Source organism: Eleginops maclovinus, chromosome 4, assembly GCF_036324505.1.
Source record: "Eleginops maclovinus isolate JMC-PN-2008 ecotype Puerto Natales chromosome 4, JC_Emac_rtc_rv5, whole genome shotgun sequence".
NCBI lineage: Eukaryota > Metazoa > Chordata > Actinopteri > Perciformes > Eleginopidae > Eleginops > Eleginops maclovinus.
In genome coordinates this window covers 15034601-15048621 of record NC_086352.1, presented here as the reverse complement: position 1 = coordinate 15048621, position 14021 = coordinate 15034601, and positions in this window count along the sequence as shown.

Here is a 14021-nt window from a genome sequence, read left to right as displayed (position 1 = left end):
TTTAAAACATGTATGGATGATTAATTACTTGGAGCTGCTGGAGGAAAATACTGATTTTAAAGAACACAGAGAGAGGCCGCCACAAAACGAGTGTTTCCTCTCCTCCATTGGAATAATTGAAATTTGATTTAAAGGGAAACCAGAATCTTCTGCCTGGTAAGCAGAATATCCACAGTGAAATGCAAAAGTATCCTTTTCTCCCTTCACTGTGGCGAAGCGTCAGAGTTTACAGGGTCATTTGCCAAAGGACAAGAAGGGAAGTCATTATTGCCTTTCCCCTTACGTGTAACCTCCAACAAATGCATATTACATTGAGTGAGGTGCAGTCAATCAATTGCGACCATACAATTACAATCTATCAACAAGGCTGTCAGGTTGAGCAGATCCCCAGGCTGGAGTTGGTAATGATGAGTTCAAACACCTGAAACAGGTCTTTCAAGTCCCTTGGTGTGTGTGTGTGTGTGTGTGTGTGTGTGTGTGTGTGTGTGTGTGTGTGTGTGTGTGTGTGTGTGTGTGTGTGTGTGTGTGTGTGTGTGTGTGTGTGTGTGTGTGTGTGTGTGTGTGTGTGTGTGTGTGTGTGTGTGTGTGTGTGTGTGTGTGTGTGTGTGTGTGTGTGTGTGTGTGTGTGTGTGTGTGTGTGTGTGTGTGTGTGTGTGTGTGTGTGTGTGTGTGTGTGTGTGTGTGTGTGTGTGTGTGTGTGTGTGTGTGTGTGTGTGTGTGTGTGTGTGTGTGTGTGTGTGTGTGTGTGTGTGTGTGTGTGTGTGTGTGTGTGTGTGTGTGTGTGTGTGTGTGGAGAGAGAGGGAAACAGAAAAGGCGGTTTGAGAGATTAAACAGGGGCAGGGACAAAGAGCTTACATCTCCTCAGTTTGCCTTTTTTTTGTCATCGCCACCCAATACATTGACAAAGGTGTGAGCTCCTGCTGACCAGCCGATAAACCAAAAGCTTTCTGTAGTGTAAAATAACAGGTGATTCATCCTCCGACCTGTTCTACTATCTATGATTGTCTCCTTTTGTCCGAGAAGTGCTATCGAACAAATAACGTGCATCATCTTCTGAAGACAAGCTAAATATGAGCCTACGTCACAGTCTTTGCTCCAAATTGCATACTCGTTATTTTGGTGTTTACTGAAGCTGCCATTGCTTAGTAATTACTGTTGAATGCTAAATGCATACATTTGGGACATAACATTGTACTTTGACCCTCTTGGTCATATATCTGCTGTGCAAAGGAGTGTAGGTGAAAATCAGAAAAGCATTAGAATAATGTAAAATACCACCGGATGGAGTTGGACATTCTGGTATGTTTGGCAGACTTGTATTTGACAATTTGAAGTATGTAAATATTTCTTTTGTAATCTAAATAATATGTTAGTATGGATATTGAAACACACGGGTTGTGTGTTAACAATCTGGACATTGACATGGATTAATAGTTCAGCGTTTACCTCCTTCTTGACATATCCTGAACTTTTCTATAATATTTCTATATAATTTGCTTTCATGGCGGGCTTATTGGTCCGAAGTATTTTGTGTTTTGCATTGATATTTTTCCATTAGGCTAAAGTTCTTTTCGGATAGAAAAAACAACTCTCTGATATGTCTTGTGGATGTGGACTTACAGGATATGCATCTCTTGGGTAGAGGCGGATTTTTCTGACTTTGGAATAACAACACCCCACCTTCCACTGGCATGTCTTTTGAGGGAATTCCACTCCATTTGTAAATCTTTATTTCCTGTCACAAACCCACAAGAACATATCAGACACTCCACTATAGCCTCTACGTTTGAAACCAGGCTCCATAAATTCCTAAATTAGTTTTTGCAAAGGCCTAAACTGCACAGGATAGCGATGCTAAATAAATAAATGTCTGGCCTGGGCGATTGGTGGAGGTAAGACTTCAGGAAATGGTTTGCTTGGGGGTCTGAGTGCTTCCAGGTTGACATTCCCTGTGATGGATCAGTGTGTCTTGGAATGTCCAAGTGGTGTTCTGAGGTGTAGCCGTTGTTTCAGAGGGATTAATGGGCAGGAGTGGGTCTAACTGTAACCATGCCCACATGGCCTTGATCATTGGCTCTCTGCGCATATCAAATCACTGGACCCCACCTACGGATTAAAGGGTGTGGGCAGACCACAGACTAGCTAATGTTGGTCCATTTTTTCCCTAAGGACTTAGAAAAAAGAAAAGAAATTCAAATTGTTTGAACGGAAACATCAAGTGTGTTTGCTCAACCCTTGGTGGAACATTAAAACAGACAGAAAGCAAAAAGTTATGTGAATGATAATAAATCAAACGTCTTAAAAAGCAGCTCAATTCCTTCCAAACTGGAACTTCCTTTTGTCTAATTCTAGTCCAGAAACAAACAATATTATTGTAAAGCTGTTTAATTAAAGTCTTAGGTTCAAATCAATACAGAAGCAAAGGAAGTCATGATATATTATTATCTCTGGCTCTCAACAAGTGTCATACTTAAGAGGTTTTAATTATTTTCCTGGATTACAACTGCAAAAGTCCAAAATAAGTTCTGATTGGACAAACAAAGATTGAATGAGTAAATGCAAAAACACGCACAGTATAGACCTAATATACTTGATGTTTATAGACGTATACTACCTACGCAGTCATCACTGTGTATGTTTGTGTGAATGGGTGTGTGTGTTTGTGTGCTGTGTGTGTGTGTGTGTGTTTGAATATTTGCGCTTTTCTGCCTGTAAATATTATGGGAAGATATTTCTTTTATGAGCTTCTGTATTAGCATACATATTTACTGTTGCAGACTGAAGGAGACGCTCTGCCATAAGAATCAGAAAAACAGTCCACATATCACCCAGCTTACAAGTTAATCCACATTTTATTATGGATGCTGAGCCGGCGAGGGGTAGATTAAAAACAACATGTTTTTGAGCAAGTTCGTGAATCAACTATATTAAAGGGGAGATTAGTTTGCCTTAGAGATTAAGTGTGGACTCACCACAATATCACATGCAGATTTGAATGTGTGCATTGTGAGTGCAACGTAATGTTTTATGCTTCCTAAAATATTTTATATCTCGTCCTGCTTGTGCACCGATTAGCTGGTTTATAAGCAGTACTTTTTATACTCTCTCAGATTACATTTACTCTGGATGAGGAACTCTTCTTTTTTTTGTAGACGGGGAGCTGTCAGACCTGGCTTTAAAAGTGTCTAGCAAAAGGTGATATGTCAAGTGCAGTTATGGATCAGATTGTTGCATCAAGTTCAGAAAGTCTTGATTTTTTCCCCTATGCAGACCTAATTTAACATCTCTATTTTGGAATTGACTTTATAAACTGGCAGTTGAGCCATATGGCAGGTGCTGTATGAGTCTAAGCATTGTTTGCTGTTTAAACAATCACTGTGTAGCACCTCTGCAATAACAGTCTACACACTTTCATCGCTGTGCCTGCTGTGCTAGGAGCTCAGCCAAATGTATAACAATCCAGAGAAGGCCAACAAGGGGACAAACCATTCTTCCCGTCTGTTTTCTGCAGACTTTGTCCTCTATAAAAGACATAAGCATTAGACACATTAGGTCAGGACAACCAAACGTACAACTTTTCAACTATGATGACATCCATCAGGAGGAATTGATTTCAAATCTTCAGCCGTTAGAAAAAAATTCTGGACTGTTTCGCCTTAAGCATGTGAATACCCGAACCACACACACAGTATCGTGCACATTTCAAACCCCACTCTCTCCCAATTCAACCCTAAACAAACCTGCTGTAACACCTCTCTGGGGGACGTGTCGGTTGGCAGCTTATGGACCACACACAGACATAATACACACACATTTGCAGACTCGCGCAAACACAGTGCACACACAGGCAAAGCCACACACTCTAATTTAATATCCCTAACAACATAACCTTGAAGGATAAAATGCAGGACTCATTTAAATGCTAATTTGTTTGTTAACATAACATCAAGATTTCGCGCGGGACAAGTTACGGAACTAGGCTGTCACTTGATATGTATATTTTATTCTACTTTGTTTTTTTATTGGAACTTTGATTATGATAATACAAAACACTAAATAAAACATTAATATAACCAGGAAGGACTTGAGCAACATCTTTTATGTATTCAGGTGTTATTACCCGGCAGGAACTAAGGGTGGCGAGAAAGAAAGCTAAGAACTAGAGGATTCTTTGGATCTGTCAATATTGAAACGGTTGTGCCACATAATATTTATTGTTTGGTACTTCATATGCACATACTTCAACCTCTGAGTCTATGAACAAGCACACAGTTGCATCAACCCTTTGGTGTATGAGCATTGAAATGAAAAGAATACAAAACAAGCTATGAGTGTATTAGTATGTTATCCATAGAAATGGGGCTTATGCAAGTATTTAAGTGTAGTTTTTCTTAACCTTCTTTCCCAGCACTTACTGTCATATAGCCTATGCTATTGCGTTCTTGACTAATTTATAGCACGGGGCAATTTCCCAGTAGGACAGGAAACCAGCAGTAGTTGATCCCTAGTACAAATCTGTGGACATTTTGTTTTCATAAATAATATTGGTAATGTATACATAGTGTTTTTTCTGCCCACATAAAGGTATCCTGTGGTGTTTAGTAGTTATAGGGAGCAATGTTTTCATGAGGAGATCCCTATTTTGCTTTTATTTCACAGATAAGGACAGTCATGCGTGCAAGAAATTTATAGTCCATATTTCTGCCGGGAAATTAAACCAAACTATTCAATAGTTAGTTGTTTTGGCACACCAGGACGAATAGCAATGCAACAACAAAAGTAGCAAAAGAAGCCTGTCAGATGTCATGAGCAGAAAAAAAAAAAGAAGGTTTCATAATGTTTATGAGGAATGCATTTGTATAGGCTTGTAAAGTCTTAAGGATAACTAGAATTTTTGTGAGAAATACTGAATTCCTTAAGATCACAAAATCCTTCCACAATGGTAACAAATATGACCTCTTAACTTTGGGTTTGCCAGTTGAGTTATTCTAATTTTTATAGGACAATTTCTTAAAATATTATAGCATATGATTATGGTCAGTGGTATGTGAGGGGCGTGCGCAGTTATATGTATTTCATAGTCTGCAAGGACAGAAGACATCTCTTCTACTTTTGAGACAGGGATGTAAGATATTGCTTGCAGCAGGTATGGGTGGTGTCATTTGGGATGAAACTGGTGTCAATAAAACAGCCTTTAAGGAACAAAACTATAATGAAAAAATACAGGTTGGAGTATTTTCTTCTTTTACAAAATTGCCCATCTACTTTATGGTCTCAAAATTAAGCCAGTGTATCATTGCCATTTGTGGTTGTACTCTCATATTGAGTTACGGAGCATCTGTTGGATTGGTGGCAGAAATGATCAATTGGGGTATTGTGTGTGTGTGTGTTTGCCTGTGAGAGCCTCTGTATTTCTGTCTGTCTCTTCGTCTGTCTGTCGGTTCCAGTGACACAAAGCCCTACAGTGTGCTCTCATAGAGATGGATGGCATTGGTTGGTGGCTGTATAAACTCTCATCCTGACTCCAGCACCAACTACACTGCTGTTGTGAGTGAGGAATGTTAACAGGACCAACGTTTTAGAGGGAGAGTGGCTGTAATGGGGAGAGCGTTGATCTGCCAGGGCTTGACTCCTCATTACCAGTCTGCCTTTTTAGAAATGGGATCTGTTTATTTGGAGTCTCCCCTCGAGGCACTGAGCTAGCGGGGCAGTATAGGCAAGTACTCTGGCAAACGTGTGCCAGTGTGATTATTATATCACTTTCCACAGCTCATCAAAGAGACATCACTTCTGAGAGCGTTTAACTAGTGCACCCAGCCATGGAAAATGTTGAGGCTCGTTTGCTCTCTCTTTCATTGGCGGGGAATATAGCAACAGTGCAGTCCTGTGTTTCTTGGCCTGTGGTTGTCATTTAGGTGTTGTTTGGTTGTTTAAATGTGTTTAAGTGAGCGTGTCTGTTAGTGTATGTGTGTATTTATGCATGTATGTTGGCATGATTGTTTGTGTGTGCGTGTGTGGTCTTAAGTTAGAAGTATTGGCCCACCCTTATGCTTATATGTCTAGTTTTTTACCTCACACATAAATGAACATGCACTCAGAAGACATAGTACTCTTTCTCTGTATTTTCATTTCCTTAGGGGTGCATACAGCTGAGGGAAAGCTCTAAGTCTCTTAAGATCTATTTAAGTGGTTTGGACGAGCCTCCTCTTTATACGTCAGTGTTAGCTGGAATACACTGAACCATATGTCGGCTCATGGGTGTCTTAAGCTGAAGCAAAGACTGCCTTGTCACAGGGGCAGAACATTTCCATCATTAAACATTAGGAGGATCCCCCTGTGTCATCACATTCAAAAGGGAGTACGGGTGAGTTTTACACAAGGTGATTGCCATATATTATGTCTTAGGTGTTGAGTTGTTGGAAAGTAAGACTATGAATCACATGACCACCTGAAAGGGCACTGACACATTGAAATGATTTAGTTTTCTGTTGACAAGATGCCTGACATTATAAAATGTAACATTGCTGTCAGTGTACAGGTGCAGGTATCTTTATCTATTTTACTATTGACCTAGAACCAGTCATGGCACCACCTGAAGGAGAAATTGCACCCCATGAGTGTCTGCCTGGTCGCCATTTAAAAAGTGTTCAAAATATTTTTACAGAACAAAGATTAAAAGTTATCATATATGTTTTGGTCTTGAAAAAAGTGGAGTGGATATTAAATTAGTTACAACCAAATCTGTCTCTTAACATTTACTGTAGGGTCCTAGATTGCCACTTTAACTTAGGGTTAGGGTTAGTGACCTGTGCAGTTATTCAGACATTAGACCGACCTTTATGTGACAAGATGCATATTTTGAAAAGAGGTTATGAGAAATTTGTCATAAATATTCATGCTGTGGCATTGTTGGATATTTCTGGGTGCTCATTTATACCCGAGTGATGTGCAAAGATCAAGGCTACACGTGAGGGCGCGAAAAAGCAGGAATAGTGGATCCTAACAACTTGGTCAGGGTCTGTCGCTCCGAAGTTACAGTAGGAATACCCCGGCAGACTTGCATATGTGCCAAGCACACCAGCGTACACTCGCACATGTTTTCAATGAAGCGGACAGGCAGGAGTATAATGGCAAGTGGCAGGAATGGGGTTAGGTTTCCCATAGGTCCTGCTGCACCGTGGTGGGCATTGGGTTTTGAAGTGGGTCCAGGAGAGTGTGTGTGTGCGTGCGTGTATTTACACATGCACATGCTAGAGTAAGAGTGTGTTTGAGATTGGGTTGTTTTCACAGTAATGCGGGTGGAAGGAGCGGGACCCACCCTGACTCACGAACAGAGGAGTGATTGTGCAGCAGACAGAGGGGGCTGGATGGCCTGAGCCGACTTGGGGGAGAAGCTGGGTAAGAATGTTTCCCCTAAAGCCGCACTGTGACAGGTGGCAGAGAGAATGCTGTCACATTATATCCCTCCATAGCTCTCAAACCAAAACCACCAAAGATAAAATCATATTAAAAAATAAATACAGATGTTGATATCTTCTTAACTTGAATGTAGAACTGCCTGCTTCAATTATTGATGCTATAAAGAAAATCATGTTTGGACGTATAGTCATGAAAACTGAAATATTTACCTGCTGTTGTGGTTTCGTGATCCAAACTGCCATGTTTCATCGGCTATGCTCAAAATCACATCTCCCTCTCCTCACCTCTCAGGCCTGAAGTGTAATTTCCCAGCTCTAAATCCAGAAGTGCTACCGGGGGACACGTTGGGTAGATTACGAGGTTAAGGCTTCATTTTGTCCCTGAGCTGTGGAGAAAACGAAAAGCAACAAACTTGTGTGTGACCTGTGCTGGTTTGTGGTTCCAGGGAGAGCCCAGAGCAGCCCCCGAGGCCCTGAGGTGTCTGAACTACCTCCACTCACTTCTCTCACTGCCTCAAATTGTTATTGAGCTGGGGGCCTGGAGAGCTGGCTGGAAATATTGTTTAATGTTTTTGAACAGAAAAGGCAAGATACAGTACAGCTGCACAGGCCAAAAGCCACAACCCTGACTGTACAAGGAAATAGACGCAGTTCACACACTGTGTGTTTGAGTGTTTGATCTGGACATGGGCAACAGAGAACCACTGAAAAACTAAACATAGATCGACAACTATTTCCCCTTAACTCTCTATTCAAAGGAAACATCTTCTTATGTAGCTGTAACACAGAGTTCATCTACTTTCAAATCAGGTAAAATTAACCTATTATTATAACCTGGAAAAAAAGTGAGTAAGCTGGTCAAAGTCCTCAAGCCAATATCAGTAACTGATATTCTGACCACATCATGTTAGAAGAACACAAAGTGGTTTTATAGAATATCTGCTGAGGAAATCTGTGAACGTTGTTGCTAACAGTGCCATGCTATCTCTGTTGTATAAATGTAGGGGATTTTAAATAGAGATCAAAAGCAATACAATATATATACAATGCTAATCAATCAGCAGGAATATAACAAGCTATACAAATGAAAAATAAGGTCCAAGACTTAATTTGACTAAATGTTCATGATTAGAAATGAAATTGAAAAAGCTTCAATTGTTTCACAAAGGTTTAAAATATATTTTAATTGCAGTTTCTTCTGCCTACCAAGTTGGATGTTACTGAAGGTAAAGGCTCTTTAGACAACCCAGAGCAGTCTGATCATAATCAAATCTAGCTTTCCATGGTCCTGTTTGCTAAAACGTCCTTCATTATTACTGCAATTGTTCAGTTGGTTGTGTCACAAAGGACAAATGAACCAAATGATTCAGATGAATCATGGATCATAAACAAGATCCAGAACGATTTCCACCTTTTTAACAATATTCAGTATAGAGTTAAAGAGAAAACTGTTACTGACAGCAGGACATTACACACCAATTCCCCTGGTCTCCCCCTAGCTTTCCCCAGCATTCATAAATACCCCCTCGCATGCTTCCCCTAATTACCTAACATGAGCATAGCTGTTTCCACTTCCCTCGTACACATAATAGAAACTGCTTTTTAATATCCAGGCATCATAAAATGTCATGCTGACTTAACAGACATGAGGAGCAGAAGGAGCAATAACTGAAGGGGAGGCAGGGCTGGGAGGTGGATGGCTGTTCAGAGTATAAGGAGGGATGGGAATTGGATGTTTAGATGCAGGATCGATCCTGAATTTACCTCTCCTTACTTTCTTTCTGGCCTGCTGTCATTCCTTTTTCTGTTCTGCTTTTCTATTTAGATTTGCCAGTTCAGACATTTCATTCATTAAACTTTTTACTGCTAAGATAACTGCAAATAAAGAACCATGGTTTTTCCTTCAGTAGTGAAAATATAACTTGGGGAACACAGCCAATGTTAACTAGAGTTGGGCTTCATTAGCATTTTGTCAAACCAATTACACTATGACAACCCCTTATCAAAACTAAATATTTCCAATCCCTTAGCAAAATATTAGTCTTTATCAAGTTCTAATAACGAATGCCCCTTTTCCACCAAACCGGATCCGGGTCAAGATCCAAACTTTTGCTTTTCTGGTTCTAGCCTGTATCACCCCTTATGTTTCCACCGCTCAGAGGCCGAGTGAAGCTCAAGTTGAGCTGCGTCATTGCGTCATCGTTTGCGTCATGACGTAACCGTTTATGAACCACATCGGCATTTTACATCTCAGATTTATCCCCATTAAATTAAATAACTACTTCTCCAACCTTATTCTCTCCAGAGTGCCGTGGTTCAGCGGCATTTACCACCCGCTGCAGTGCTGGTTATCAACCGGCGTTCAGTCTGACATTAACTCACGGCGGTGTTCGCTGAAAAGTATTCACTGTCTGCCTGTCACACATGCAGCTGATGAATACCCCCCCTCCCCATAACTGAATGTGTTTCAGTCTGAATTGACGCTGTTTGGCATCACAACGCTGTTATGAAAGTTTCTCTGGCTTTGGACAGGTGATGTTAGCATAGCAAGCGAGGCTACTTGGACTATCTTCACTACTTTGCTATCCTATTGTGGCATAGTCCGTTTTCTACAGGAATATTTTAACGGCGTAGTTTTCGTTATGATTTTACTTCTGATGGTAACCTGTGTAGCCCATGTATTGATTCCATCCGGACAACAGGAAAACCAGCCGAGACCGGGTTGGTGGAAAAGTGGCATAAGGCATACATAATTACAACTACATAGTTCAGTTGGATCTGTGATCACCTGTTTCTGGCAGCCAATAACATGATCGTTTTTAGTAATAGCTAATTAATCAACATTTATTATGATAGCTCTTTACATTTTTACAACCTGCAGCTATAACCGGGACATGACCCGAGCTGCTGAAATAACAGCTGTTTGATAAGGTAACTTTTTTTTGTGTTACTATATTGTCTCAGCTTGCTAAATATGTATGACCTTTTAAGCTCTAACTTAGTGCAAAGATCCAATCTCCATGTTGACATTGACCTTTTTGTCAAACTGCATCAGCTCTCATCACTGGAAAACAACCAGTGGATTTCAGATTAGTTTACTCTGTAGCCAGCTTAGCTTTTATAGGTTGGCATTACTCAGATATCCGAAGCATTTCAACAGGACCATTAGTCAACCTGTGGCCAACACCACCCACTGGGACAACAGAGATGAATGACCTGCCAGTTTCCGCACCATTTTTCACCATCCTTAGGAAAGACAGGCTTTGAGGAATGAGGAAAATCAAGTCAGAGCCCATGTGAGAACCTTGTTTGTATTGAAATGATATGAAGTCAGAATTTAAAAGAGCACCTGCTTGTTAACTGCTCTGGTCATGACATGTTTTTTCATTGAGTCTGTCAGTTCCCAGCTCTTTTTGGCATAGAGGGCATAGTTTAGACATTGTGATGGCTGTTGAATTTTCACTTTTTAAAAGACAAAGTACAATAATTTCCACTCTTCCTGTGGGCTAGGCCCAGCCTCCCATCTGCCTCTGTGGGCCTTCCAATAATTTTTCACTGGGCAGTGTGTGATGGATAGGTTGTATTTATTCACTGCTGGGCGTCTGCTATGTGAATATGACTCATTTTGGGGCATTACGTATTCATGGCTTGGGATAGGCTGTATACAGGAAGTTATAATTAATGTGTCACAGTAGGAGGTTTTGGTAGACGGCAGGTTTGTTGGAGGGTGTTGTGGAACATAAAGTGATTTACCGTACAAACAACTGGGAGGATGTTTGTCTGCTGTCCAAACACTGAAAGACAGTTCTTCCTTCTCAATCAAATGCCTGAAGTTTTACAGCTTAACAATGTTGAGCAGAACATAAACCACACTGAAAGCAAAGGATCTTTTAACACTATTTGTATGTATTATGCAAGGATTACTGGCTGTTATGTCACCCTGATTTGTTATTTAAAGATCATTACTGATGGAGCCCATAGAACAACTAAATTCTACTTAGATGACCACATGCAACTAGTCAAGCACCTGCTTCACCTTATGTATAAGGGCTTTCTCCTTTTGGCAGACACATTCGGGACCAGGCCAGTCAGAGTCAGAGCAACATAATCAACCTCAGTAAGTGTAATGCATTCCCCTTCAATGATATTTGAGGAAGACCCACAGTGGTCTGAACCTTATACTGTATCTATCTATGACATATATCAGTATGTATAATCCTATATTTATGTGTTTTTGCATTTTCTCAGTTTAAGTTTAACATATTTTTTAATCTACATTTGTGTTTGATTTGTTTAAATTTGTTCTGCAACTATGATTATTGTCATTATTGAATAATATTTGTATTCATTTATTCAGTAGTGATTTGGCCTATAACATATCATATAATGCACAAATTCCTTTACCAACACAGGAGTTGGAATTAAAAATGTTAACAGGGACAAAAAAAAGCGCATCTCCTGTCATTAAACATCAGCATAAAGCTCAGGGTTACATGTATTCAGAAGCCAGCCAGAGGGGATACAGATATGCCAAATATTTTAGGTGTCAACTCGGGTGTGTTTCCCAACAACTGTGTTTGGATTTGGTTCTTTGCTTATATTAATAATTCCTCCCTTCAGATGTGTGTAGTCCCTCCCTCCTCTCCTAGTGTGCCCTGCTCCCTATGTCCACCTTTGTCTGGCTCTGGTGTGGGCTAAGTTCCTGAGTAATAGCCAATCCTAATCACCTGCAGTTTGTTAGTGTTTGTGGCTCTGACCATTTCCAGCTGCATGACCTGATTTTCCTGCTGGGTAGGTGGTCCTGAGGAGGCACTTATCCCAGAGCAATAGTCAATTAAAGGGGAAGGCCTGTTAAAAGGTCCTGTGTGGATGTGTATTTACTGGAATCATTTATCTTCTTATGCAAAGTGATGGATACAAATAATGGTTATCTTTTCTATAATTTTTAATAATTTGCTCTCATCTTCTGGGTTCATTCCTTCATGTGCAAGTTTGTGAACATTTGACTGCTGCCTTGTGTTTTGGATGTCAGCAAATCTCGATCCCTCCACTGAGCCTTATAACCTTGTAGGACAAGCATGTGCAACGCCAAAGCAAACATAGTATAACCAAAGTAAGACCAGTGCTAATGGTGAATGGCAACAATTGCAGAACAAATTGGCTGTTCATGTAATGAAATCCTTTTCTTTTTTATCAGTTGGAAAAACCTTGTGCAGCAGGAACACCCAGATTTGATAATTGTATAATACTTTATGAACATTGAAAATAGAGGACAGAGGTCAATTGGTGACCAGACATCTTATTGTTGGGCTTCAGCTGAGACTTGAGGAATGTTTCAGAGGCCCACTAAATAAACTCACTGCTGCTTGAAGCCAAAACCCAGCACTCAGCCATGGGCCAGAAGGAATTAGCCCTGATCCACAGTTTGGGAAACGTGTAGTCCTTCTCAAGATTTGACCCTCTATTCATGCTTTCTTTAGAGTGTTTGAAAGTGGAAAAGCTACTCCGTTTATCTCTCTCACCCCCAATCTCTCTCCCCTATGTCTCTATCCCTCTTCTCACCAACATATTTTCTCAGGCAATAATCCTATTAGACACATTTATGTAGTTTATTGTCTGACAGGATTAGATTTGGAGAGGAATAATAAGAAGAGCTTGACATTCTCAATGGGTTCTCTGTCCCTCCTGTTGGCTTTAACCAGATTTGTTATTGTATTATGTTATATAATCATATCTGTTTCCAAATCGTGCAGTAGTTTTGCTTAGGCTGCTAACGAGACATTGGTGTTACTGTAAGTCGGCTCTGGTACAGGTGGTGGTTATTTGACAGATTTTGGGGCTTAGTAACAGTTTGTTTTGAGGATTTTGCAGAGGTCACACGATATGTGAACCTGTTTTTGATAACTAATAAAATATTGCATTGGGGTCAGCTAAAAGGATTTCTAAGCAGTCTGGGTCCTTTATTGGAAGCACTGTTTGAGAAATACCTTTGTTTTGTGGTTCAAAGTTGCTTCTTGTTTACTCCTTTTATGAATGCATTGACTTTGAACACTACAGAGATATTGTAAGCTCTGATGCCAATCCTGTTTTCTTTTCTCCTCCATACCTCAATCATTTTATTTCCTTTTTTAAAACAAGGACAGCATAGAACGTATAATAAGATGTTTGCTACTTTACATGGTTTTAATTGAAAGGAAAGTTTGACAATTGTCTTTTAATACATTTTAGATAGTAGAGAGGGATGTTAGAGTATTCCTTTTACATTTACATCCTGATTACTGTTATGCAAATATACCTTTTTTTTCAATGTTTATTTTAATCTCTGCAGTCATTATTTACAGTAATGAATTCCTCTGCACCTACACCAATACCTCCCTCACAACTCCAGCTATTCTGAAGTGAATGTGAAATATTAAGATGTGAAAAAAAGAAAACTTTTGATTTCAAGAACCGTAAATTGAGAGGAAGTTTTGTGCCTCCTTCTTTCTTTCAAATGCAAAACAGCCTGTTATTATTCAGGAGATTTTTAAACGCTGCCCGACGAATCTAAGACACTCAGCAGTGCCCTTTCAGGTTATGTGTTTAAAGATTTCTCTAGTGTT